At 37.4% G+C, this 25939-nt stretch overlaps 1 pseudogene; it reads left to right on the top strand.

Moving 5' to 3' along the window:
* Window positions 1-585: 585 nt before the first annotated feature.
* Window positions 586-24517, top strand: LOC119511465 (annotated as a pseudogene).
* Window positions 24518-25939: the final 1422 nt, after the last annotated feature.

Here is a 25939-nt window from a genome sequence, read left to right as displayed (position 1 = left end):
CAAGTCAGTGCTAAAACTGCTCTGCCTTCCTTGTCTTTCTGCTTCAACCTCCCCTATCAGATCTAATGATGCAATGCCTAATCATCCTCAAACAACATTTCAATTCACAAATATGTGGAAATTAAACAAGGTAGTCTTAACCAATGGAACCAATAGATCAAAGAAGAAATCACAAGGGAAATTAGGAAATACCTTGAGGCAAAAGAAGATGGAAACACAACATACTAAAACTTGTGGGACGCAGCAAATGCAGTGTTGAGAGGGAAATTTATAGCTCTAAATGCTTGCATTAAAAAGAAGAAAGAGGCAGCCTCTGAAGAGAAGGAGGAGGAGGAGGTCAGTGGCTGGTAGAGGCTGTGTTCCTCCTTCTGTGGCAGCAGCGCCAGAGCAGGACAATGGAGGCGGCTCTGGCAGCCAGAGGGGTTTAGAGGGTGGGGACCTCGGCAGTGGGCAGTGGGGAGTGAGGAGAAAGAAAAGCACTGGGGCAAGATGGCCCCACTCAACCTGTTGGACCCTTGCACTGATTTGAACCCAATCTGACCCCAGACCAACAACTACTCTATTCTCCTGTTAGAATGGCTCTGCATGCCCCTAGAACATTCAGAGCCAGGTGCCGAATTTGCTACCCTGCTTGCATTCCTTCTGCCAGCACTGCCTGCCAGCACTCCAGTGCTACCTCATGCTCTCCAGGCCCAAGATGAGTTCTACAGAGACCCAGCCACCTGCCTCACCTATGGCTGGACAATCAGTGGCTCCTTACCATTCCTTCCCCAAGTTGGAGTCATTCACTGTCCAGTTTGCAGCCAAGACTGTGTAGAAAGACTTATCATAGGACATTTCTTTGTGAAGGACACTACTGAGGTTCCCAGCAGTACAGTAGAAAGGTCTGATCAGGTGAGGACAATGCAAGAGCTAATGAGTTTCATGCAGAGTGCCTTGAATGGCTTTGCAAGACTTGCATCAGAGCTCATCAGATGGTGAGGTTCACAAAAGACCACACTGGCAGAGAGAAGTATCTCCAGAGGCAGTTGGTAAGACTAATTAGTGGCCAGTGTTTTCTTCTTTTCATAAAAAGAAACAGCTGAAGCTTTACTGTGAGATATGTGACAAACTGAAGTGTTGGTACTACCAATTATTAGAACATAAAGACCATAGCTACCAATTTATAGAAGAAGCTTTTCAGAACCAGAAAGTGATCACCAAACTGATGGAAAAAAAAAAATACATACAACTCACAGGAAATCAGATCCAAAACATAAGTAAATCAAAATCAAAAGCAGGTGGAACAGGATAGTAAAGTTGCTATATTTACATTGATGGTAGAAATAAATAAAAGAAAAGCTCTATTGCATCAGCTAGAGAGCTTTGCAAAGGACCATTGCATGAAACTTATGCAACAACAACAGGAAGTGGCTGGACTTTCTAAACAGTGGAACATGGCTTGCATTTTTCTAAATGGGCAGTTTCCAGTGGCAGCAGTACAGCATTACTTTATAGTGAGTGACTGATTACACACTGACTATAGCACCTCCTTCCAGCAAGGTGTGTTGCTTCCCCAGTGATTAACAGTACCGTCCAATTTCACTGTGATCCTAGTATCTGAGCTAAAAATTTTATCAATTAAGGTAATTTAGTAATTGAGGGTAAAGAGAGTCAGCCACAAATGTCTAAGCAGAATCCTGTCATGGAACAGAATTACAGACACCAGGTGGTTTATTCTCAAACCAGTTATCTAAGTTTCCAACACAGTCAGCCTAGCTCAATTATGACTCCAGCATTTGCAACAACAGCAGCCCCCTCTACATTTGATAATTTTTCATAATCACAGCCCCAAACCCAGTGGACCAGTTTTTCCTCCTCATCCTCAATAACTGAGATATCCACCATTAACTAGAATATACCATGACAAGCAATAAAGCACAACCCCTACAGATGGCTTTCTTGGCTCAGCAAGTCATAAAATAGTGGCAGATCAGCAGTGGACAGGCTGCCTCATAGCATATCCCCTACTCCTTCCAGTCCCGCCATTACTGATACAGCAGGATATGGTGGAAAGGATTTTGGTTCACCTATAATCGATTTGAGCTCACCAGTGGGAGGTTCTTATAATCTTCTTTCTCTTCTAGATATTGATTGTTCAAATACTATTATGTTTGACAATATTGTGAGGAGGGACGCTGGTGTAGATCATGACCAGTGAAGACCACCCTCAAACCGAACTGTCTGGTCACAAATTCATCAGTGCCTCTCCAGGCCTTGAAGGAACTGTTACTATGACTAGCGTACATCCCCCAATATGTTCACCTAGTGCCTCCAGCACTGGGAGCCAAGGAAGCTCTGGCACTTCCAGCAAACCAACAGGAACTTATTCTACACACAAGGTCCCACTGGTTATGTTGCCCATTCAAATAAAGCAAGAAAACAGTGAGCTACTGGAAAATTATGAGTTTCCTATTGTTATAGTGGAACAAGAATCAAATGAAGAATCTGGACCTCAAAATATGAACCATCCAAGAAGCATATTCACTTGCCTGATCTTCAATAGCAATTAGGGCTCTGCTTCTGAGGAGGCTGTGCTAGGATCAGATGCTCCTGATAGCACAGGAAATCAACTTGGACTTCCCCATGAAAATTCCTCAAACGGAAAGTCTGGGTGGCTGGGTACTTCCCGGAAGTTACTTCTTCACGTTGGAGAGACAAGGAAAGAGGATGACCCCAATGAGGACTGGTTTGGCAGAATGGAGGGGAACTCCTATGCTGGGAAAAGTGCCCGCAAAATATTCCATCTTTCTTGTCATGTGCCCACATCAACAAATTTTCCAAGTGGAGAGAGTATTTGTACTTTCTGCTGAGACTTATCTAAACCAGAAGTTGAATATGATTATGATGCTCCCAGTCACAACTCAGAAAAAAGAAAACTATAGACCTTGTTAAATTAACACCAGTGGATAAAAGGAAGAGTGAATGGCTGCTTTTATTTCTTTATTGCCATGAAATTAGCCTGGCTTTTCAAGACTCAGTTCCTCAAACTGTGCATAATTATTACAAAATAATTACAAATCCAGTGGACTTGTCAGCCATCAAGAAAAGGCTACAAGAAGATTACCCCATGTACACAAAGTCTGAAGATTTTGTAGCTGACTGTAGAAAGATCTTTAAAAATTGCGCTAAATTCAGTGAGCCAGATTCAGAAGTAGCCAATGCTGGTATAAAACTTGGAAGCTATTTTGAAGAACTTCTAAAGAAACGTTATCCGAAAAAAGAAAAGGTTTCCTAAGCTAGAATTCAAGAATGAATCAGAAGATAATAAATATAGTGATGCTTTAGATGATGACTTCATACAGCCCCAGGAGAAATGCCTCAGTAGCACCAAGAAATGCCAGTTGCTTAAATACACAGCACTATGGGCATGTGTTGCTATTTAGACATTTTTATTTAAAAAAAAAATTTTGTCATTAATTAACAATATTACAAGAATCTATGACCACTCTATCTAAAACTTTTGATGTTTACTAGGATTTTATTTTCTTAACAATCCATTTCTTTTAACCTCTTATAAATAGAGAGAAAAGAAAACAAAAGAAGCATCAACAGCAAAATAAAAAGACATTCTTCTTACTACTTGGAAATCGAAACAGTAATGTGGAGTGGTAGCTACTATATAAAGAAACAGATTTCATATGAAGTCTAAGTTGAAAATTTAATGTGGTCTTAATGTGTATGTTAATCCATTTTTAGAAAATACTACTACCCATTAATTCTGACCCAAACTTACGAGTTAGGTGTACTGTACTTAAGAGCAGTACTTCATGAACATGAGTGGTAATGTATCCCAGTATGCCAGCTGGTGTAGCAAAAGGGTAGAATGGATGCTAATAGTATATCATGTAGGATGGCAACTGTACTAAAGAAAAATCAGGAATAAAAAAAGAAGAAATATCTCAAAAAAGAGATCTAGCCTCACAACTGGATGATCTAGAAAAAGAATAGCAAACTAAATCCACAATAGAATAGAAAAAACAAAGATCAGAAAGGAGATAAATGAAATACAGAATAAAAAAAAAATAGAATCAATAAAACCAAAAGTTAGTTTTTTGAAAAGACCAATAAGATCAACAAAGCTTTGGATAGACTTACAAAGAAAAAAAGAGAGAGGATACAAATAGGTAAAATCAGAAATGAAGGGGAAAGGCACTTAACACCAATTCTATAGAAATAAAAAAGATTGCAAGAGAATACTATGAGCAACTATAGGCCAACAAATTAGATGACCTAGATGAAATGGGCAAATTCCTAGAAACACACAAACAACCCACACTGACTGAAGAAGAAATAAAAGATTTCAACAGATCAATAAATATTAAAGAGATTAAATCGGTAATTAAAAGCCTTCCAACGACAACCAAAAAAAGCCCAGGACCAGAGACTTCACAGGAGAATTTTAGCAAACATTCCAAGAATTAACACCAATCTACTCAAACTCTTCCAAAAAACTGAAGAGGATGGAAAAGTCCCTAATTCTTTCTATGAGACCAACATACCCCTCATATCAACGCCAGATAAAGATATGACAAGAAAAGAAAGTTACAGGCCAATATCTCCTGTGGATATAGATGCAAAAATCTTCAGCAAAATATTATCAAACTGAGTCCAACAGCATATTAAAAGAAATGTATATCATGATCAAGTTGCATTTACCCCAGGTATGTAAGGATGGTTCAACATAAGAAAAGCAATTAGTGTAATACACCACATTAACAGAATGAAGGGGAAAAGAAAACACATAATCATCTCAATTGACACAGAAAAGGCATTTGCCAATATCCAGCATTTTTTTGATGAAAACACTTAGAAAACTAGTAATAGATGGAAACTTCCTCAACATGATAAAGGGCATGTATGAAAAACCTAACATCATACTAAGTAGTGAAAGACTGAAAGCTTTTCCTCTAAATTCAGGAACAAGACAAGGATGCTCACTGCCACCACTGTCACTCAACACTGTACTGTAAGTTCTAGCGAGAGCAATTAGGCAAAAGAAAGAAAGAAAGACATCCAAATTGGAAAGGAGGAAGTAAAACTTTCCTTATTTGTATATGGCATGATCTTTTATATGGAAAACACTGAAAAACTCACAACAAACTACTGGAACTAATAAACGAATTCAGCAAATTGGTGGGGTACAAGATCAGCACGCAAAAATCAGTAGTGTTTCTATACACTGGTATAGAAAATATCAAGAAAAAATCCCATTTACAATAGCAAATAAAAGAATGGAATATCTAGGAAAAATTCTAACCAAGCATATAAAGAACTTGTACAGAGAACACTAAAAATCATTGCTAAAAGAAACCAAAGAAGACCTAAATAAGTGGAAAGTTATTCCATGTTCATGTAATGAAAGACTAAATATTAAGATGTTAATTCTACCCAAAGTGATCTACAGATTCAATGCAATCCCAATAAAAATCTACTAGACTTCTTTGCAGAAATGGAGAAGCCAATCATCAAATTCTTAAAGTGCGCAAGGTTTTTATTTGAGTTGATCACAAAGTTTTGTTACTGGAATAAATTTTTAAAGAACACATAGGATTATAAAACACAAACAATGAATCCTATTGTAAATGATGGACTATATTTAATAATACAATTTAAAAACTTATTGTTTTATGAATTGTAACAAGTGTACCACATTTATGCATGGGACTAATAATAAGTTGCTATGTGGAAAGTCTGCATTTTATACATGATTTTTCTGTAAACCTACAACTTACTTCTCTAATTAAAAAAAAAATACTGAAAGGGACAAGAAAAGTAAAATCCATAAGATAAAAGCACATATCTATATAAAAATTTATTTGCCCTGAATGTGTTGCATGGTGTCAGTGAAAAAAAAAGTTAAATTCCCCATCAAACAATGGCACATCTAAGGAATATTAAAGATCAGACATAAATTTTAAAAATTCGTATGGAAGGGTAAGGAGCCCTGAATAGAAAAAGCCATCTTGCAAAAGAGGGACAAGTTGGAGAACTCATACTGCCTGATCTTAAAACTTACTACAAAGCCACATTTCTCAAAACAGCATGCTACTGGCACAAGGACAGACATATAAAAAATAGATAAATAGGACCTTACCAAAACTAAAAACTTTTGTGCCTCAAAGGACTTTATCATGAAAATAAAAATAAAATCTTGATAAAGGGTTTAATACCCAAGATATATAAAGAAATACTATGACTCAACAACAAAAAGACAAACAACCCAGTTTCAATTTTTTCAAAACTAAAAGAGAATTGAATAGACATTTCTCCAAAGAAGATATACAAATGACTAATAAGCACATGGAAAGATGTTCAATATCATTAGCCATTAGGAAAATGCATATCATAACTACAGTGTAATATCATTTCACACCCACTGGAATATCTACTGTTAAAAATGGAAAATTAAAAATATCTGAGAGGATGTGGAGAAATAGGAACACTCGTTCATTGTTGGCTGGAATGTAAAGGTGCAGCTTCTGTGGAAGATGGTTTGGCAATTCCTCAGGAAATTAAGTAAAGAATTACTATATGACCCAGCGTACCGGTTTGTATATATTATGTCCCCCAGAAAAAGTCATGCTCTTTGATGTAATCTTGTGTGGGCAGACATATCAGTGTTAATTAAATAGTAATTCTTTGAGTGTTTCCATGGAGATTTGCCCCACCCAACTGTGGGTGATGACTCTGATTGGATAATTTCCATGGAGGTGTTGGCCCACCCATTCAGGATAGGTCTAAATTAAATCACCGGAGCCATATAATTGAGCTGACAAACAGAAGGAACTCAGTGCAGCTGTGAGTGACATTTTGAAGAGGAGCTACAGCCAAGAGGGACACTTTGAAGAATGCACAGAAGCTACAGATGAGAGACAGTTTGAAGACAGCCATTGAAAGCAGACTCTTGCTCCAGAGAAGCTAAGAGAGGACAAACACCCCAAGAGCGACTGAAAGTGACATTTTGAAGAGGAGCTGCGGCCTAGAGAGGAACGTCCTGGGAGAAAGCCAATCCATTTCTGGTGTTTTGCATTCTGGCAGCATTAGCAAGCTAGAACACCCAGAAATCCCATTTCTAGGTATGTACCCAAAAGAAATTAAACAGGGACTTGTACAAATATTTGCACTGTGATTATTGTAGCAACACTATTCGCAATTGCCAAAAGATGGAAGCACCCCAAGTGTCCATCAAACAATAAATGGATAAACAAAATGTGGTATATACATGCAATGGAATTTTATTCAGCTGTAAAAAGTTATGACGTTCTGATGTATACAATATGAAGAACCTTGAAGGCATCATGTTGAGTGAAATAAGCCAGGTACAAAAGGACAAATAATTGTATGCTCTCACTGTCATGAAATAATTAGAATCAGCAAAGTCATAGAGTCACAATCTAGAATATAGGTTACCAGGGACCAGGGTGGGTGTAGGGAATGGAGAGATGATTTTTAAATTGAACAGAGTTTCTATTTGGGGTGATAAAAAAGTTTTGGTAATTGACGGTGGTGATGGAAATGCAATATTATGAATATAATTAATAGCACTGTTATATATTTGAACGTGTTTAAAAAGTGAAATGTAGATTATATATATGTTCTACAAAATTATATGACTACCTCACAAGCTGGAAACCCTAATGTGAAACATGGACAATTGTTAATAGTACTATTATAATAATATTCTTTTATCAATTGTCACAAATGTACCACACTAAGTCCAGGCATTAATAATGGGGAGTGAGGTTGTGGTGGTTTGAAGCTGTATGTACCCCAGAAAAACATATTCTTAAAGTTAATTTATTCCGGTCGACATGAACACAGTTTAAGAAAGGACATTTTGCTTAGGTTACTTCGGTTAAGGCACAGCCCAGTACAGCTCTTAATCCTAGTATTGGAGTCCTTTATAAGAGAAAGAAATACAAACAGAGAGAGAAAATCCATGGAAGCAAGAAGCTGAAATCAATGAAACCTGAAAGAGAAGAGAGAGGAGTAGATGCTGCCATGTGCTTTGCCAAGTGACAGAGGAACCAAGAACTCCGGCAGCCCTCTTCAGGGAGAAAACATGGCATTGATGATGCCCTGATTTGGACGTTTCCCTGGCCTCAAACCTGTAAGCTAGTAAATTCCCATTGTTTAAGCCAGCCCATTTCATGGTATTTGCTGGAGCAGCCTAGGAAACTAAAACAGGGGTATATGGGAACTCTGTATTTTCTGATTTTTCTGTAAACCTACAATTTCTATAATTAAAAAAAAAAAACCTTTAAATTGTTACAACATCTCTAACAATAAGCAGATGCTTCTTTATCAATTGCTACCAGTTTCTTTTGTATCATCATTCTTTAATCTTCCCAAGAACAAATACTACATATTTTTTAATTTGAGGAATCAATTTAACCAATTCCTGGAATAATGTCTAATAAGGAACAGTTAATAAATGATTATTAATTATTTGGTAGGTTAGTAGAATGAATGAAAGAATAACAGAAGGAATGAAAAGACATCAAGAATACATAAAGAACTCTTATATTCAGTAGTAAGACAAAAAAATCAATATTTAAAATTGAGAAAACATTTGAACAGTCACTTCAACAAAGATTGCATACAGATGGCAAATAAGGACATAAAAAGATGTTCAACACATTAGCCATAAAGAACATGCAAAATCAAACTGCAGTGAGGTACCACTATACACCTATAAGAACGGCCAAAATTTAAAAGACAGACAATACCAAATGCTGATGAGAATGTGGAGTAACTGGAACTCTCATACAAAATGGTTCAGTCACTTTTGGAGAATAGTTTGGCAGTTTCTAATAAAGTTAAGTGCGCCCCATACAACGGGGCAGTCCCACTCCTAGGCATTTTCCTGAGAGAAGTGGAAACATGTCCACATAAAAACCTGTACACAAATATTAACAGCTTTATTCATAATAGCCCAGAACTGGAAACAACCCCAAAATCCATCAAGTGGTGAATGGATAAAAAATTGTGGCAACTCCATACAATGGAAATACTACTCAACAAAGGAAAATAACAAACTACCAATACAGGCAACATAGATGAATCTCAAAACACTATGCTAAGTGAAAGAATCCAGAAACGAAAGACTAGAATTGCATGATTCCATTAATATGACATTCTGGAAAAGGCAAAACCATAGAGACAGAAATTGTAGACAGATTGACTTGCAAGTAGCATGAAGGAACTTTTGAGGGTTTGATTGAGCCAATTGTTATATGATTGCGTACGTTCCTCAAAATGCATTGAGCTATATTTTAAAGAGGGGAATTTTACTATATGTAAATGATAACTCAATAAACTTGACTCAAAACAATAAAATAGATACATACATACATACATACATACATAACAGGATAATTTAATGGCAAGCAACACACTTAATAGCTGCATAACCTTGAGCAAGGTTACCAAGCCTGTTGCTTCTTGTATAAAACTGGAAAAATGCTGACAGTAATATCTACCTCATAGGTTTGGTGGGAAGACTAAATGAGACAACGTATGTAAAAGTGTTTATTACAGTGTCTGGCACATAGTAGGTGCTCATTACAATTTACTATTATTATTACTTATCAGATGTAAGAATAGGTGAATGGAGTATAAAATCATGGGTGAAAGAGATGGAAATAAAAGAAGATTTATAGGAAGAATAAGATCTTTGGCTCTGAGCATCACTGATTATCAAGGCTCTAGCATAGTTAGTGTTTCCCTTGTCTTCACACTTTCTCATTTCACAGCAACAACAAAAAGCAAAACTCTTCTCAGCAACTCACTAACAAATTGTCCGAAATTGATCTTCCACCGACTCTGTGACATAAACATAGCTTTCTCTGAGGCTGTTTCTTGACCTTGTAGCCATCTTGACTGATCATCTCATCTCTTCCAGCTGAAGCCCCTGCTGTTAATTCAATTAAGCCTGGATACTGGACCAGAGGCTCCCGGACTGAGAGTCTCCAGCTCAGATCTCCTGTGGGCACAGCTCAGAGCTCACACAGGCAGAGCAGAGTGACTAGCAGTTGGTTTTAGAGCTTTCTGGTTCACCCTGCACCGCAGGCAAAAAGCAATGTTCCTCTGGGTTTGCGCAGTGTACTGGATGGAATAAGTCATTTAGTCCCATAAGGTAAATAACATCACATTTTAAATGGAACACATTAAATACATTCATAAAAGCAATTTAGAGGTTTCAGTAACACCATAAAGCATTTATGCAGCTCATAAAAAATACCATTTTACTGATTACCAGCCTTCAAATACAGCTCTGAAATAGCACATTTATTCTTCACCTATTGATTAAAGAAATATGACAAATTTCCAACAAATTTTGCCATATTTATAAATAAGTTGTGAGCATTTTAGCTAATTTTTTTTTAGTTCAAGAATTTTGAGACAATCTCCATAACAAACATTATACCTTCCGGAATTGGTAAAAGATTGAAGGAGGAAAAAAAATAAAAAGATGACATGGATGATTGGTTTAGTTATATGTCTAGAAGTAAACAACCAGAAAGGAATCTGGGTAATTATTTAAAAAAATAAAAATAGCTTTCTAATAACATACAAATCATCTAGTTTATAAGTACATATACAGCAGTGTCACCATAAATTCATTACTTCCTCTCACATATACAGTTAGAAATATTTCCTCTTCTACGTTTTCACAGAATTTTGGAAATGCCTCTAAGATCTCTCCATATTATGACTCCATGGCCCAGTTACTACCTGGGTCCAGTGAGACAATGAGCATGAAAGGAAGAGGTAGTATAGAATGTTGAGTGGTGGTCTAGCTCCGAAGTCCAACAGTCCTGAGCTCTGATCTTAACTCTGCCATTTACTAGACCTGGTGCTTGGAGCAAATCACTGATTCTTTCCTCATGTTGGGGAGGATCAATTGAGAGAAATAAGTGCCTAATAAGTGGTAACCACAGACATTGTTGAAGTTGTGTCTTAATCTTCAGGGAATTTAATATTGTAAATTATTCTATTTTCCTTTTGCTTTGGCCTCCAGGAAGTTTGTAGACCAATTTTTATGCCCATCTCTGTTAATTTCAACTGCATGGACCCAAATGATACTCATTTCTCAGTGCTAATTTTATCCCTGATTTTATTCATTGTCACTTCACTGCAATCTTTTTTTCTCTCTCTCTTTGACTCTCTGTTATCTATTTTTACTTTTGTAAAGGTGTCTGTGTGAGCATCACTTCACTGGATATAAATAAGCAAATGAATGAATAAATAAATAAATAAATAATTTTAAATTATATCTGGTATAAATCAATAATTGTGATTATCCAATATTATGGTTCTTTTGTGTTGTTTCCATAGTGGGATGTGAAATCCTCACAGGAAAGAAACAGGTTTTATTCAGTGTTGTATTCTTACCCCCTTTCACTGTTACTAAAACATAGAAAATACTCAATTATTGTTAAAGAGTACTCATTTATTATGCATTCTTTTGTCTTGACCAAATAAGGAATCTTTCAATTTTTAAAAAAAAGAGAAGAACAATCTCCTGAGCTTTACCTAAAAGGTATTAATATCTGTAATCTTTGCATTACGGCTTTCTCGGTGTTAAGTTTACCAAATTTTCCCAGGTACACTGACAATAAATGAAGACAGGATTATAACTCCATAACCTGACCATTTAATGATCTTAGCATATTAACTCTAAGTTTGTGGATAGGACAACACATATTCTGATTTTAAAGAAAATAGTCAAATCATCTTTTTAATCAGCATCAGAAAGTAAATAATGAATGAAAATAAATACTGGGTAGTCATGTTGGAGGAACTTGGACTTTTTGTCCCTGTTCATAAGCAAGCTCAAAATTCAACTAATTCTGGAGGGCAGGGCAAGATGGCGGAGTGGTGAGCTGTATGTCTTAGTTAGTCCTCCAGGGCGGTAGGTAGAAAACCAGGAACTGCATGGACCGACACTGCAGAGCGATTTGACTTTGGGCATACTACACACAAAACTCATGAACCCATGGAACAGCTGAGATCAGCGAAATCTGTAAGTTTTCATAGCCAGGGGACCCACGCCCCTCCCTGCCAGGTTCAGTCCCATGGGAGGAGGGGCCGTCAGTGCTTGGAATGAGGAGGGAGAACTGCAGTTGCAGCTCTTATCAGAAACTCATTCTACTGATCCAAACTCCAAGCATAGATAGATGGAGACCAGACACTGGAGAATCTGGGAGCAGCCAGCCCAGCAGAGAGGAGATAGGGATAGCAAAAACAGGAAGGAAAACCCAAAAATAAAAGTGGAGACTTTTTGGAGTTCTGGTGAATACAGAATGGGGAAGAGCAGAGTTCAGGCTGTGTCACTCTCATATGCAAATCCAGAAGGCGAGTTTCTTTGTCTGAAAAACTGGTTTCTCTGCTCCCTGGAGCTTTCCTTAATGGCCCTAATCTCCTTGTCTCTTTGCATTTCAATAACCCATTAGAACTGCAAGGAGGACCCTTCCCTTTTTTTTTTTTTTTAAATCCTTTTCTCTTTTTCTAAAACTCTAAGAAGCCCAATTCAGAAAGCTTTAAAGACTTGCAATTTGGGCAAGTCAAGACAAGAGCAGAACTAAGAGAGCTCTGAGACACAAGGCAATAAGTCCAGCAGCTGAGAAAATTCACTAAACACCACAACTTCCCAAGAAAAGGGGGGTGTCCCCTCACAGCCATCTTCCCAGTGAGCAGGGAAAACTCCTGCCAGTCACTGGCCCCACAGCCCAGAGCTGCCCCAGACAACCCAGTGTGATGGGAACTGTTTCCAACAACACATGCACAGATCACAAAATTAGGCATGGACATTAGCCTTCGCTGCACCCTCAGCTGGTTGTCCCAGAGTTGGGAAGGCAGAGCAGTGTGAATTAACATGCCACATTCAGCCATCCTTTCAGCAGACTGGGAACATCCCTGCACAGCCCTGCAGCCCAGAACCACCCTGGGGGGACAGCGCTAACCTGTGACACAGCACAGTCATCCCTCAACAGAGGACCTGGGGGTGCATGGCCTGGAAGAGGGACCCACACGCAAGTCTCAGGGGCCATATGCCAATACCAAGGACTTGTGGGTCAGCGGCAGAGACAAACTGTGACAGGACTGAACTGAAGGGTTAGACTATTGCAGCAGCTTTAAATTGACAGGAACACCAGGGAGATTTGATTGTTAGAGCCACCCCCCCATTCCTGACTGCCCAGACACACCCCATATACAGGGTGGGCAACACCAACTATACATGCAAGCTTGGCACACCAATTGGACCCCACAAGACTCATACCCACATTCACCAAAAAGACAAAGCAGGGAAGAACTGACTTGAGGGGAATAGGTGGCTTGCGGATGCCACCTGCTGGTTAGTTAGAGAAAGTGTACTCCATGAGCTATAGATCTGACAAATTAGAGATAAGAGTTTTAATTGGTCTACAAATCCTAAAAGAACCTTATCAAGTTAAGCAAATGCCAAGCGGCCAAAAACAACAGAAAAATTTAAAGCATATGAAAAAACCAGATGATATGGATAACCCAAACCCAAACACCCAAATCAAAAGATCAGAGGAGACACAGTACTTGGAGCAATTAATCAAAGAACTAAAGATGAACAATGAGACCATGGCACAGGATATAAAGGACATGAAGAAGAGCATGGCACAGGATATAAAGGACATCAAGAAGACCCTAGAAGAGCATAAAGAAGAAATTGCAAGAGTAAATAAAAAAAATAGACAATCTTATGGAAATTAAAGAAACTGTTGACCAAATTTAAAAGATTCTGGATACTCATAGTACAAGACTAGAGGAAGTTGCAAAATGAATCAGTGACCTGGAAGATAACAGAATGGATAATGAAAGAACAAAAGAAAGAATGGGGAAAAAAATGAAAAAATGGAAATGGACCTCAGGGATATGATAGATAATATGAAACATCCAAATATAAGACTCATTGGTGTTCCAGAAGGGGAAGAGAAGGGTAAAGATCTAGGAAGAGTATTCAAAGAAATTGTTGGGGAAAACTTGCCAAATGTTCTAAACACCATAAACACACAAATCATAAATGTCGAGCAAACTCCAAATAGAATAAATTCAAATAAACTCACTCCAAGACATTATGATCACACTGTCAAATCTGGAAGAGAAGGAGCAAGTTCTGAAAGCAGCAAGAGAAAAGCAATTCACCACATACAAAGGAAACAGCATAAGACTAAGTAGTGACTACTTGGCAGCCACCATGGAGGCAAGAAGGCAGTGAAATGACATTTTTAAAATTCTGAGTGAGAAAAATTGCCAACCAAGAATTCCTTATCCAGCAAAGCTCTCCTTCAAATTTGAGGGAGAGCTTAAATTTTTCACAGACAAACAAATGCCGAGAGAATTTACTAACAAGAGACCTGCCCTACTTGAGATACTAAAGGAGACCTACTGACAGAGAAACAAAGAAAGGAGAGAGAGATATGAAGAAAGGTTCAGTACTAAAGAGATTCAGTATGGGTACATTAAAGGACATTAATAGAGAGAGGGAAAAATATATATATGACGAACATAAACCAAAGGATAAGATGGCTGATTCAAGAAATGCCTTCACAGTAATAACGTTGAATGTAAATGGATTAAACCACCCAATTAAAAGATATAGAGTCACAGAATGGATCAAAAAAAAATGAACCATCAATATGCTGCATACAAGAGACTCATCTTAGACATAGGGACACAAAGAAATTGAAAGTGAAATGATGGAAAAAAATATTTCATGCAAGGTACAGCCAAAAGAAAGCAGGAGTACCAATATTAATCTCAGATAAAATAGACTTTAAATGCAAGGATGTTATGAGAGACAAAGAAGACCACTACATACTAATAAAAGGGGCAATTCAACAAGAAGAAATAACAATCGTAAATGTCTATGCACCCAATCAAGGTGCTACAAAATACATGAGAGAAACACTGGCAAAACTAAAGGAAGCAATTGCTGTTTCCACAATAATTGTGGGAGACTTCAACACATCTCTCTCTCCTATAGACAGATCAACCAGACAGAAGATCAATAAGGAAACTGAAAACATAAACAATCTGATAAATGAATTGGATTTAACAGACATATATAGAACATTACATCCCAAATCACCAGGATACACATTCTTCTCTAGTGCTCATGGAACTTTCTTCAGAATAGATCATATGCTGGGACATAAAACAAGCCTCAGTAAATTAAAAAAAAATGAAATTATTCAAAGCACATTCTCTGACCACAATGGAATACAACTAGAAGTCAATAACCACCAGAGACTTAGAAAATTCACAAATACCTGGAGGTTAAACAACCCACTCCTAAACAATCAGTGGGTTAAAGAAGAAATAGCAGGAGAAATTGCTAAATATATAGCGAGAAATGAAAATGAGAACACAACATACCAAACCTATGGGATGCAGCAAAAGCGGTACTGAGGAGGAAATTTATAGTACTAAATGCATATATTAAAAAGGAAGAAAGAGCCAAAATTAAAGAACTAATGGATCAACTGAAGAAGCTAGAAAATGAACAGCAAACCAATCCTAAACCAAGTACAAGAAAAGAAATAACAAGGATTAAAGCAGAAATAAATGACATAGAGAACAAAAAAAAAAAAATATATAGAGAGAGGATAACACCAAAAGTTGGTTCTTTGAGAAGATTAACAAGACTGACAAGCCCCTAGCTAGACTGACAAAATCAAAATGAGAGAAGACCCATATAAACAACATAATGAATGCAAAGGTGACATTACTGCAGATCCCAAAGAAATTAAAAAAATTATAAGAGGATACCATGAACAACTGTATGCCAACAAACTGGATAATGTAGAGGAAATGGACAATTTCCTGGAAACATATGAACAACCTAGATGGACCAGAGAAGAAATAGAAGACCTCAACCAACCAACCCAAGCAAAGAGATCCAATCAGTCATTAAAAAGCTTCCCACAAATAAATGCCCAGGGACATATGGCTTCACAGGAGAATTCTACCAAACTTTCCAAAAAGAACTGACACCAATCTTACTTAAACTCTCTAAACACCAAAGAAAATGGAACACCACCTAACTCATTGTATGAAGCTAACATCAATCTAATACCAAAACCAGGCAAAGATGCTACAAAAAAGGAAAACTACAGGCCTATCTCCCTAATGAATATAGATGCAAAAATTCTCAACAAAATACTCACAAATAGAATCCAAAGACACATTAAAAAAATCATACACCACGACCAACTGGTGTTCATTCCAGGCATGCAAGGATGGTTCAACATAAGAAAATCAATCAGTGTATTACAACACATTAACAAATCAAAAGAGAAAAATCAAATGATCATCTCAATAGATGCTGAAAAAGCATTCGAAAAAATCCAACATCACTTTTTGATAAAAACACTTCAAAAGGTAGGAATTGAAGGAAACTTCCTCAATATGATAAAGAGCATATATGAAAAACCCACAGCCAGCATAGTACTCAATGGTGAGAGACTGAAAGCCTTCCTTCTAAGATCAGGAACAAGACAAGGATGCCCGCTGTCACCACTGTTATTCAACATTGTGCTGGAAGTGCTAGCCAGGGCAATCCGGCAAGACAAAGAAATAAAAGGCATCCAAATTGGAAAAGAAGAAGTAAAACTGTCATTGTTTGCAGGTGATATGATCTTATATCTAGGAAACTCTGAGAAATCAATACAGCTACTAGAGCTAATAAACAAATTTAGCAAAGTAGTGGGATACAAGATTAATGCACATAAGTCAGTAATGTTTCTATATGCTAGAAATGAACAAACTGAAGAGACACTCAAGAAAAAGATACAATTTTCAATAGCAACTAAAAATTCAAGTACCTAGGAATAAACTTAACCAAAGATTAAAAGACCTATACAAAGAAAACTACATAGCTCTACTAAAAGAAATAGAAGGGGACTTTAAAAGGTGGAAAAATATTCATATTCATGAATAGGAAGGCTAAATGTCATTAAGATGTCAATTCTACCCAAACTTATCTATAGATTCAATGCAATCCCAATCAAAATTCCAACAACCTACTTTGCAGACTTGGAAAAGCTAGTAATCAAATTTATTTGGAAAGGGAAGATGCCTCGAATTGCCAAAGACACTCTAAAAAAGAAAAATGAAGTAGGAGGACTTACACTCCTTGACTTTGAAGCTTATTATAAAGCCACAGTTGTCAAAACAGCATGGTACTGGCACAAAGATAGACATATTGATCAATGGAATCGAATTGAGAATTCAGAGATAGACCCCCAGATCTATGGCCAATTGATCTTTGATAAGGCCCCCAATGTCACTGAAATGGGACACAGTCTTTTCAACAAATGGGGCTGGAAGAGTTGGATATCCATATCCAAAAGAACGAAAGAGGACCCCTACCTCAGACCCTACACAAAAATTAACTCAAAGTAGATCAAAGATCTCAATATAAAAGACAGTACCATAAAACTCCTAGAAGATAATGTAGGGAAACATCTGCAAGACCTTGTATTAGGTGGCCACTTCCTAGATTTTATACTCAGAGCACAAGCAACCAAAGAAAAAATAGATAAATGGGAACTCCTCAAGCTTAGAAGTTTCTGTACCTCAAAGGAATTTGTCAAAAAGGTAAAGAGGCAGCCAACGCAATGGGAAAAAATTTTGGAAACCATGTATCTGACAAAAGACTGATATCTTGCATATATAAAGAAATCCTACAACTCAGTGACAGTTGTACAGAGAGCTCAATTATAAAATGGGCAAAAGATATGAAAAGACAGCTCTCTGAAGAGGAAATACAAATGGCCAAGAAACACTTGAAAAAATGTTCAGCTTCACTAGCTATCAGAGAGATGCAAATTAAGACCACAATGAGATACCATCTCACACCAATTAGAATGACTGCCATTAAACAAACAGGAAACTAGAAATGCTGGAGGGGATGTGGAGAAATTGGAACTCTTATTCATTGTTGGTGGGACTGTATAATGGTTCAGCCACTCTGGATGTCAGTCTGGCAGTTCCTTAGAAAACTAGATATAGAGTTACCATTCGATCCAGTGATTGCACTTCTCGGTATATACCCAGAAGATCGGAGAGCTGTGACACAAACAGATATCTGCATGCCAATGTTCATAGCAGCATTATTCACAATTGCCAAGAGATGGAAACAACCCAAATGTCCTTCGACAGATGAGTGGATAAATAAAATGTGGTATATACACATGATGGAGTACTATGCGGCGGTAAGAAGGAACGATGTCGTGAAACATATGACAACATGGATGAACCTTGAAGACATAATGCTGAGCGAAATAAGCCAGGCACAAAAAGAGAAATATTATATGCTACCACTAATGTGAACATTGTAAAATGTAAAACAAATGGTTTATAATGTAGAATGTAGGGGAACTAGTGATAGAGAAAAATTAAGGAAGGGGGAACAATAATCCAAGAAGAACACATAAGCTATTGTGGGTAAATTTAACGCTCTGGGAATGCCCAGGAATGACTAAGGTCTGTTAATTTCTGAAGGGTACGGTAGGAACAAGTTCACAGAAATGTTTCTATATTAAGTTACTTTCTTGGGGTAGAGTAGGAACATGTTGGAAGTAAAGTAGTTATCTTAGGTTAGTTGTTGTTTTCTTACTTCCTTGTTATGGTCTGTTTGAAATGTTTTTTAATTGTATGTTTTTTTTAATTTTTTAATTTTTTATATAGTTGATTTTAAAAAAAGAGTTAATTAAAAAAAAAAAAAGAATGAAAAAAATATGCAGAGCCCCCTTGAAGAGCTGGTGGAGAATGCAGGGGTATTGGTCTGCCCCACCTCGATGGTTGCTGATGTGCTCACAGACATAGGGGACTGGTGGTTTGATGGGCTGAGCCCTCTACCACAGGACTTGCCCTTGGGAAGACTGTTGCTGCAAAGGAGAGGCTAGGCCTGCCTATAATTGTGCCTAAGAGCCTCCTCCCTAATACCTCTTTGTTGCTCAGATGTGGCTCTCTCTCTCTAGCTAAGCCAACTTGGCAGGTGAAATCACTGCGCTCCCTACTACATGGGATTTGACACCCAAGGGGGTGAATCTCCCTGGCAACATGGATTTACTCCTGGGGAGGAATGTAGAACTGGCGTCATGGGATGGAGAACATCTTCTTGACCAAAAGGGGGAAGTGAAATGAAATGAAATAAGCTTTAGTGGCAGAGAGATTCCAAAAGGAGCCAAGAGGTCACTCTGGTGGGCACTCTTACATACAACATAGACAACCCTTTTTAGGTTCTAATGAATTGGGGTAGCTGGTGGTAGATACCTGCAACTATCAAACCACAACCCAGAACCCATGAATCTTGAAGACGATTGTATAAAAATGTAGCCAATGAGGGGTGACGATGGGATTGGGAAAGCCAGGTGGACCACACTTCCCTTTGTCTAGTTTATGGATGGATGAGTAGAAAAATGGGGGAAGGAAAAAACCCAACAAACAAAGGCACTCAGTGTTCTTTTTTACTTCAATTGCTCTTTTTCACTTTAATTATTATTCTTGTTATTTTTGTGTGTGTGGTAATGAAGGTATCAGGGATTGATTTTGGTGATGAATGCACAACTATGTAATGGTACTGTGAACAATCGAATGTATGCTTTGTTTTGTATGACTGCATGGTATGTGAATATATTTCAATAAAATGAATTAAAAAAAAAAAAAAAAAAACATCAATGGCCAGAAAGAAGCGAAGGTACCCTTCTTGTGACTAGGTTCATAAACATTACGTATTTATGCTGCTGACAATAATTCCTCTTTTCAGCCATGACATTACCAGTGAAAAGTGCTTACATTTCCTATGGAATTTTAAGCACTGAATTCTTCAAAGTGGAATCATAATGGATCTTTGTTTGTTGTAAACCCTTAATAGGGAGGCAGTATTTTTCAGGGGTTTATCTTGGCAATAATAAAGACACAGTGATTCCTTCAAAAAAAAAAAACAAAAAAAGAACATTAGGCCAGTTCTTGCTTGACCAGACAACTGGTCACCATTATCTAGCCAAGTTAACACCTGAACCTAACCATCACCCTTACTGTCACTGACCTTTCAACTACTGGCCCATTTTTATTCTTCACTTCAAAGATTGTGGGTGAAAGACTTGCCAGCATTTTAGAACACTACCCTGGATGCCATCCCCGATTATTTAAATCAGGATTTCAAAGGGCGGGACCCAGGAACTAGGTGACCCTAATATTTTCAACTCTGTATAGGCAGGGTTGAAAATCACAAGAAAAAAAAAAAATTCAACTAATTCTATTAATAGAATCTAAATAGCTATCATTTATCTCAGGAATAGATAGTAAATTAAGAGCATATGCATTAACCATATATATATGTATATATATAATATATACACACACATACATATATATACACATGTATATATATACATATATACATACACATATTGTTCTGGTTTGCTAATGCTGCTGTTTTGCAAAACACCAGAAATGGATTGACTTTTATAAAAGGGGTTTATTAGGTTATAAAATTACAGTCTTAAGGCCATAAAGTGTCCAAGGTAAGGCATCAACAATAGGGTACCTTCATTGGAGAAAGGTCATTGGCATCCAGAAAACCTTGTTAGCTGGGAAGGCACGTGGCTGGTGTCTGCTTGCTCCCAGGTTGCGTTCAAAATGGCGTTCTCCAAATTGTCAGTCTTCAATGTCCAATTTCAAAATATATCTCTAAGCTGCAGCTGCTCCCTAGTCCTATTTGCAAGCTTTTACAGGGCTCCAGGTAACTAATCAAGACCCAAGCTGAATGAGCAGGGCCACTCCTCCATGGAAACAATCCCAACAGGTCACACCCTAATCAAAGGAGTTACTAGTCACATCTCCATGCAAACAATCAGACGTTTCCAACCTAATCAGCATTAATATTTCTGCCTCCGCAAGATTGCATCAAAGAACATGGCATTTTGGGGGACATAATACATCCAAACCGGCACATATACTTTAATGTTCTAATTTATAAAAACAAATTTGTGTGGTAAGGAAAAAAAGTGCAATGCATTTCCTAATTTGTTCCTGTGATCTTGTTTAGTGGTAGTAGTAGTAGTAGCAGTAGTAGTAGTAGTATTTGTAAAATTAATTGATTTCCCTTTGGTTCTGCAGTTTTCCTGATTTTCTAGACTGGGCAATAGCTGCTTTCTCAGTCATCAAAGACAGAGTGGGCTGGTTTTAGCTGAAATGCTGACTAATAACTTAGTACTGGTAAATGCTATGATTTCCCTCAAAGCTTTTTCAAATGAACTGGAGAACTGCGGAAAAGAAGACCCTGCTCTTCTCTGCACAGACTAACAATTTGTGCTAAATTTTGCATGAAATTTGGTGATCTGGACAAATGCCCGATTGGACTAAGTTTGACTCACCTGGTTTCTTTGAGTAGTAGATAAATCCCAATGGAGAAAACAGTGTCCAAAACAAAGAAAAGGAAACTTGAAATGTTTAATCTCTAAGAATTTGCATGGATGCCCACCTCCCCTCCTCCTCCTCCTCTTTCTTTTTGGGAAATAATTGTACGTTATCACCTAAGTTTGTTTACTCATTTTCAAGGTTTCTGCCAGATTTTAAAAGAATATGTTGAAAGTTAGCATATGATGCAAAGTATTCACCTGGTGTTTGTGAGTAAAGGTAAGGATAATCACAACATAAAAGAATAATGAAGTAGCTCTCTGAAAAATATCACAAAGCACCATTACCTCCTAAACATACACTAAGCCAAGTTAAATGGCACAAATTACTCTAAACCAGCAACCAATAAAGAGTGTTCAGGCATTATGATAAGTGAAAATTCCAAACCAATTGAAAAAAATAAGTATATTCAATTGCTCCAATATATAGCATTTCTCAAAGTGTCCCAATAAGAACATAAGAAATAGGCAGTCCCACTTCTTTGTAATGCTTTCTTGCTTGTATCTTCCCTCTCAATCTGTTTTTTAGCTCCTTTTCTGATCTTTGTATATATTTAATGATCCTCAGAATTCCTTTCCACCCTTACATTTTTTTTCTTTTCTCAAATGTCATCTGTAGTCTAATGACAAAGCTGTATCTGAAACCCCCATCTTCCCCTTGACTTTCAGGCCTGTATGTCTAACCTATAGGACATCTCTATCTAAAACCTATGCAGGCTTCTCATGGGCCACTTGCCTGAATCAATTGCTCAGCCAGTCATCCACAACTGCCCCACACAATATCCAATGAGTTAACAATATCTATTGATTCTACTTTATATCTAGCTCTTTCTCTAACTTAGTACAATTTTTACCATAGAAAAATTTTTCCTTAGCATTTCATAGTGACAACTGCAATTGCTAGAAAATTATCTCCTTGACCCCTAGCCTCTCCATCATCTAGCCCATAAACTGTCCCATCAGATCTGTGATGTCACCACCCTATTTAAAAGTCTTCAATGACTTCTCCCTGTATATCAGAAAAGACTAATGGCCTCATCATAATATTCATTCTATCCCTCTTTCCATTCATTTTCTCCACAAATATTCATTGAACCCCTTATACAAATCAGGCCCTATTTTATATTGGACATCCAATAGTGAATAAAATACAAGCCCATTCCTTTTCCTGCTCCCTAGACATTAACCCACCTACTAGTCTCAGCTCCATCTTCTCCCCCTACTCTACCCTACACTCCATTGACACCAGACTTCATAAAGTTTCCAAAATATGCTCTGCATTTTGTACCTTCATGTCTTTTACACATGCTCCTCTCTCTATTTTAAAATGACCCTCACCTTTTTTTTTTTCGCTGCACTGTGAATTCCTAATTATACTTACAGACCAAATTCAAGTGTCCCCTTCTCTGTGCTCTCCCAGAGAGGTTGGATCATTCCTTTAGAGATACTGTTCCAGTTTGCTAATGCTGCCATTATGCAAAATACCAGAAATGGATCGGCTTTTATAAAGGGGTTTAATTGGTTGCAAAGTTATAGTCCTAAGGCCATAAAAAGTGTCCAAACCAAGGCATAAACATGAGTATACCTTCACTGGAGAAAAGCCATTGGCGTCTGGAAAACCTCTGTTAGCTCAGAAGGCGCATGACTGGCATCTGCTTGCTTTCAGGTTGCATTTCAAAATGGCATTCTTCACAATGTCTCTAGGCTTAGCTTCTCAGGGCAAACTCTGGGCTAGTATCTCCAAAGCATCTGCTTTCAACGGCTGTCTCCAAAATGTCTGTCTCAGCTGCAGCAATGAGCTCCTTCTGTCTAAGCTCTTATAAGGCTCCAGTAAACTAATCAAGACCCATGCAGAATGGGTGATGCCACACCTCCATGGAAATAATCTAATTAAAGATATTATCCACAGTTGGGTGAGTCACATCTCCATGGAAACAACCTAATCCAAAGATTCCAACCTAATCAACACTAATATGTCTGCTCCCACAAGATTGCATTAAAGAACACAGCTTTTTCTGGGGGACATAATACATCCAAACTGGCACAGCTACCAATAACACTTTGTTTTTATAATAGACATCCTTCAGTTAACAAACCTTTATGCAACATCTACAACATAGCTGATATCTAAGTACTAGAGAATTGAGTGTAGTTTTCTATTGTTTTCATTCATATATATATTATTTACAGCACCTGATTCAATGCCCACCAAACATTAAATGTTCATCGGGTAAAAAACTTTTCTTTGTACACATACAAAATAAAGTAGTTTTGTAAATCAAATTGTCTAATTCTAATGGCAGAGGGAAGAAAAACGAATCTAAAATAAACCCTATTCCTCTCTCTTCTAGATAAGGGAAAAGAAATTTTGCCTTTTGACCATTTTGAATATTGTTGTTATGATTATGATCCAGTTAGAGGAGAATAAATGATCTAAATGGAAAACTTAATGTGGGTAAACTTTTGATTGGTTTCAGAACTAGAAGGCAGGGTGTTTTTCTCACATGTGAGGCTTTCACATGTTCTAGGAAAATACTGAGCTTCCACATACCTTACTCCCAGCATTTAAGGCTTTTGTGAGCACCTATCTAATTACATTTTAAGATGTAAGTATGCAAAATGACCTCTTCTGACCATATCAGCGGTAGCTGTCTTATTCTCAACCTGCCAGTTCTTGAAAGAACATTAATTTTTACCAATGGCCTCTCTTCATATCATTTAGAATAAATTTCTGCATGGTCTCCCTGTATAACTCAGGACACTGACAGGGTATAGCATCTTTTCCTACCCAATTTCTCTACTGCTCTCCCCCACCCCAACCCTTTCCAAGGCACCAGGGTAAAAGCTGACTGATAACATTCTGTGTTCTTCACTGGTAGCTGGTCTATTATGATCTAAAACTGGGCTTCTTCTCACCGTTGGGTGGAAATCCCATGAGCACCTACTGCTACATCACTCGCTTGCCAGCGGCCAGGGATTCTGAAACAGCAGGAATCGAGGAGAAGGAATAGCCTCTCATGGGGCACTTGTTTCATGCAGAACCATGAAACCAAAGTCCTCCTGGCTGCTTTTCATACCCAGGTTCTTTCTTTGTTAAAAAGATATGGCATAAGCTTTAGTGGGTATGCAAGAACTCAAGCTATTGGATTGTATAGAAAGGGGGAAGGTGTTTTGTTGGCATTTAAGATTTCCTTTTTAAAATGTGACCAGACATTCATATCCACCTGCAGACTTTCATTTTAATCAGCACCATGCAAATTGCACATTCATCCGGTTAGACATAGGGCAGGCACTGCTCATAGAGATGGGGCTGCACATTAGAGGCACTATTCTGCTGAAAGGAGATCTTTGTTTTAAAAAAAGTACTGAAGGTGAAAGGAAACAAGTGATATAAAAGCAAATGCAATTTGGGACCAGGACTCCCGAGGTGTGAATCTTATTTCCGGCTGGGTGATACAAAGCCAACTAAACTTCTTGTACCTATAGACAGACCTAAATGATTGTTTTAAAAATATGCGTATGAATTCCACCATTTAACTATTTGATTCCTAAATGTTTCTGTTTGCTGCAGAGGTACAGTTTTACTAACAGTTTTAGTTGATTGTGAATGAGTCAGATTTCCACACTGGCTTATTTTTAACATCTAATTCCAATGTAGCCAAGGCTATTTTTCTGGATGAGTATGCTGAAAGTCATTTCAGAATCTTTTTCTCAGAATTAACTCATTAAAATCTTTTTCTCAGAATTAACTCATTAGCCATACACCTACATATTTAAACTTTAAATAAAATAATAAAATGTATTTCCTTACATACATTTTATATCATATATAATAAAGGAAACTGTATTTTTGTCAAATGTCTGTCTTAAGTAACTGAATACCTCTTTAACACCTTGGAAAACATCAAATTTGTACTTAGTCATTTGTGATACAATATAAACAATGATGGATCTACCTTAACATTCCCTCCCCACACCTACTTCTGAGTCAGAGGGAAAAATGATAGAATGATTTAAATTTAGCTTAATCCCAGGTACATGAAAAGACTCTCCTCTCTTCTATTTTCACATCATGTGGGAAATTTGGAAAATTATGGCCATACTATAGCCACAATCTTTTATTGTACTTTCATAACACTCACCATCTTTTATTGTTATAACCTTCCATTCATCTTCCAGGCTACAACCTCCATAAAACACATATGCTCTTGACTTTAACTTCAAAGAGCTTAGTCCAAGTGTAAACACCCAAAAACTGTTAACTGCTCTGTTCACTACTGTACCACCTAGAACAATGATGGCACAAAGAATTATATGGGCGTATCAATAAATTCTAGAAAAATAAATAAGTTGAAAAGAAATAGTGAGTAAATGTTTAAATATTTGGGCCTTTGTTTATATATTTATTCATTAAAATGTTAATAATTCAATAA

The sequence above is a fragment of the Choloepus didactylus genome, chromosome 2 (genome assembly GCF_015220235.1).
Source record: "Choloepus didactylus isolate mChoDid1 chromosome 2, mChoDid1.pri, whole genome shotgun sequence".
Lineage (NCBI taxonomy): Eukaryota > Metazoa > Chordata > Mammalia > Pilosa > Megalonychidae > Choloepus > Choloepus didactylus.
This window is presented reverse-complemented; position numbering and strand designations above follow the sequence as displayed.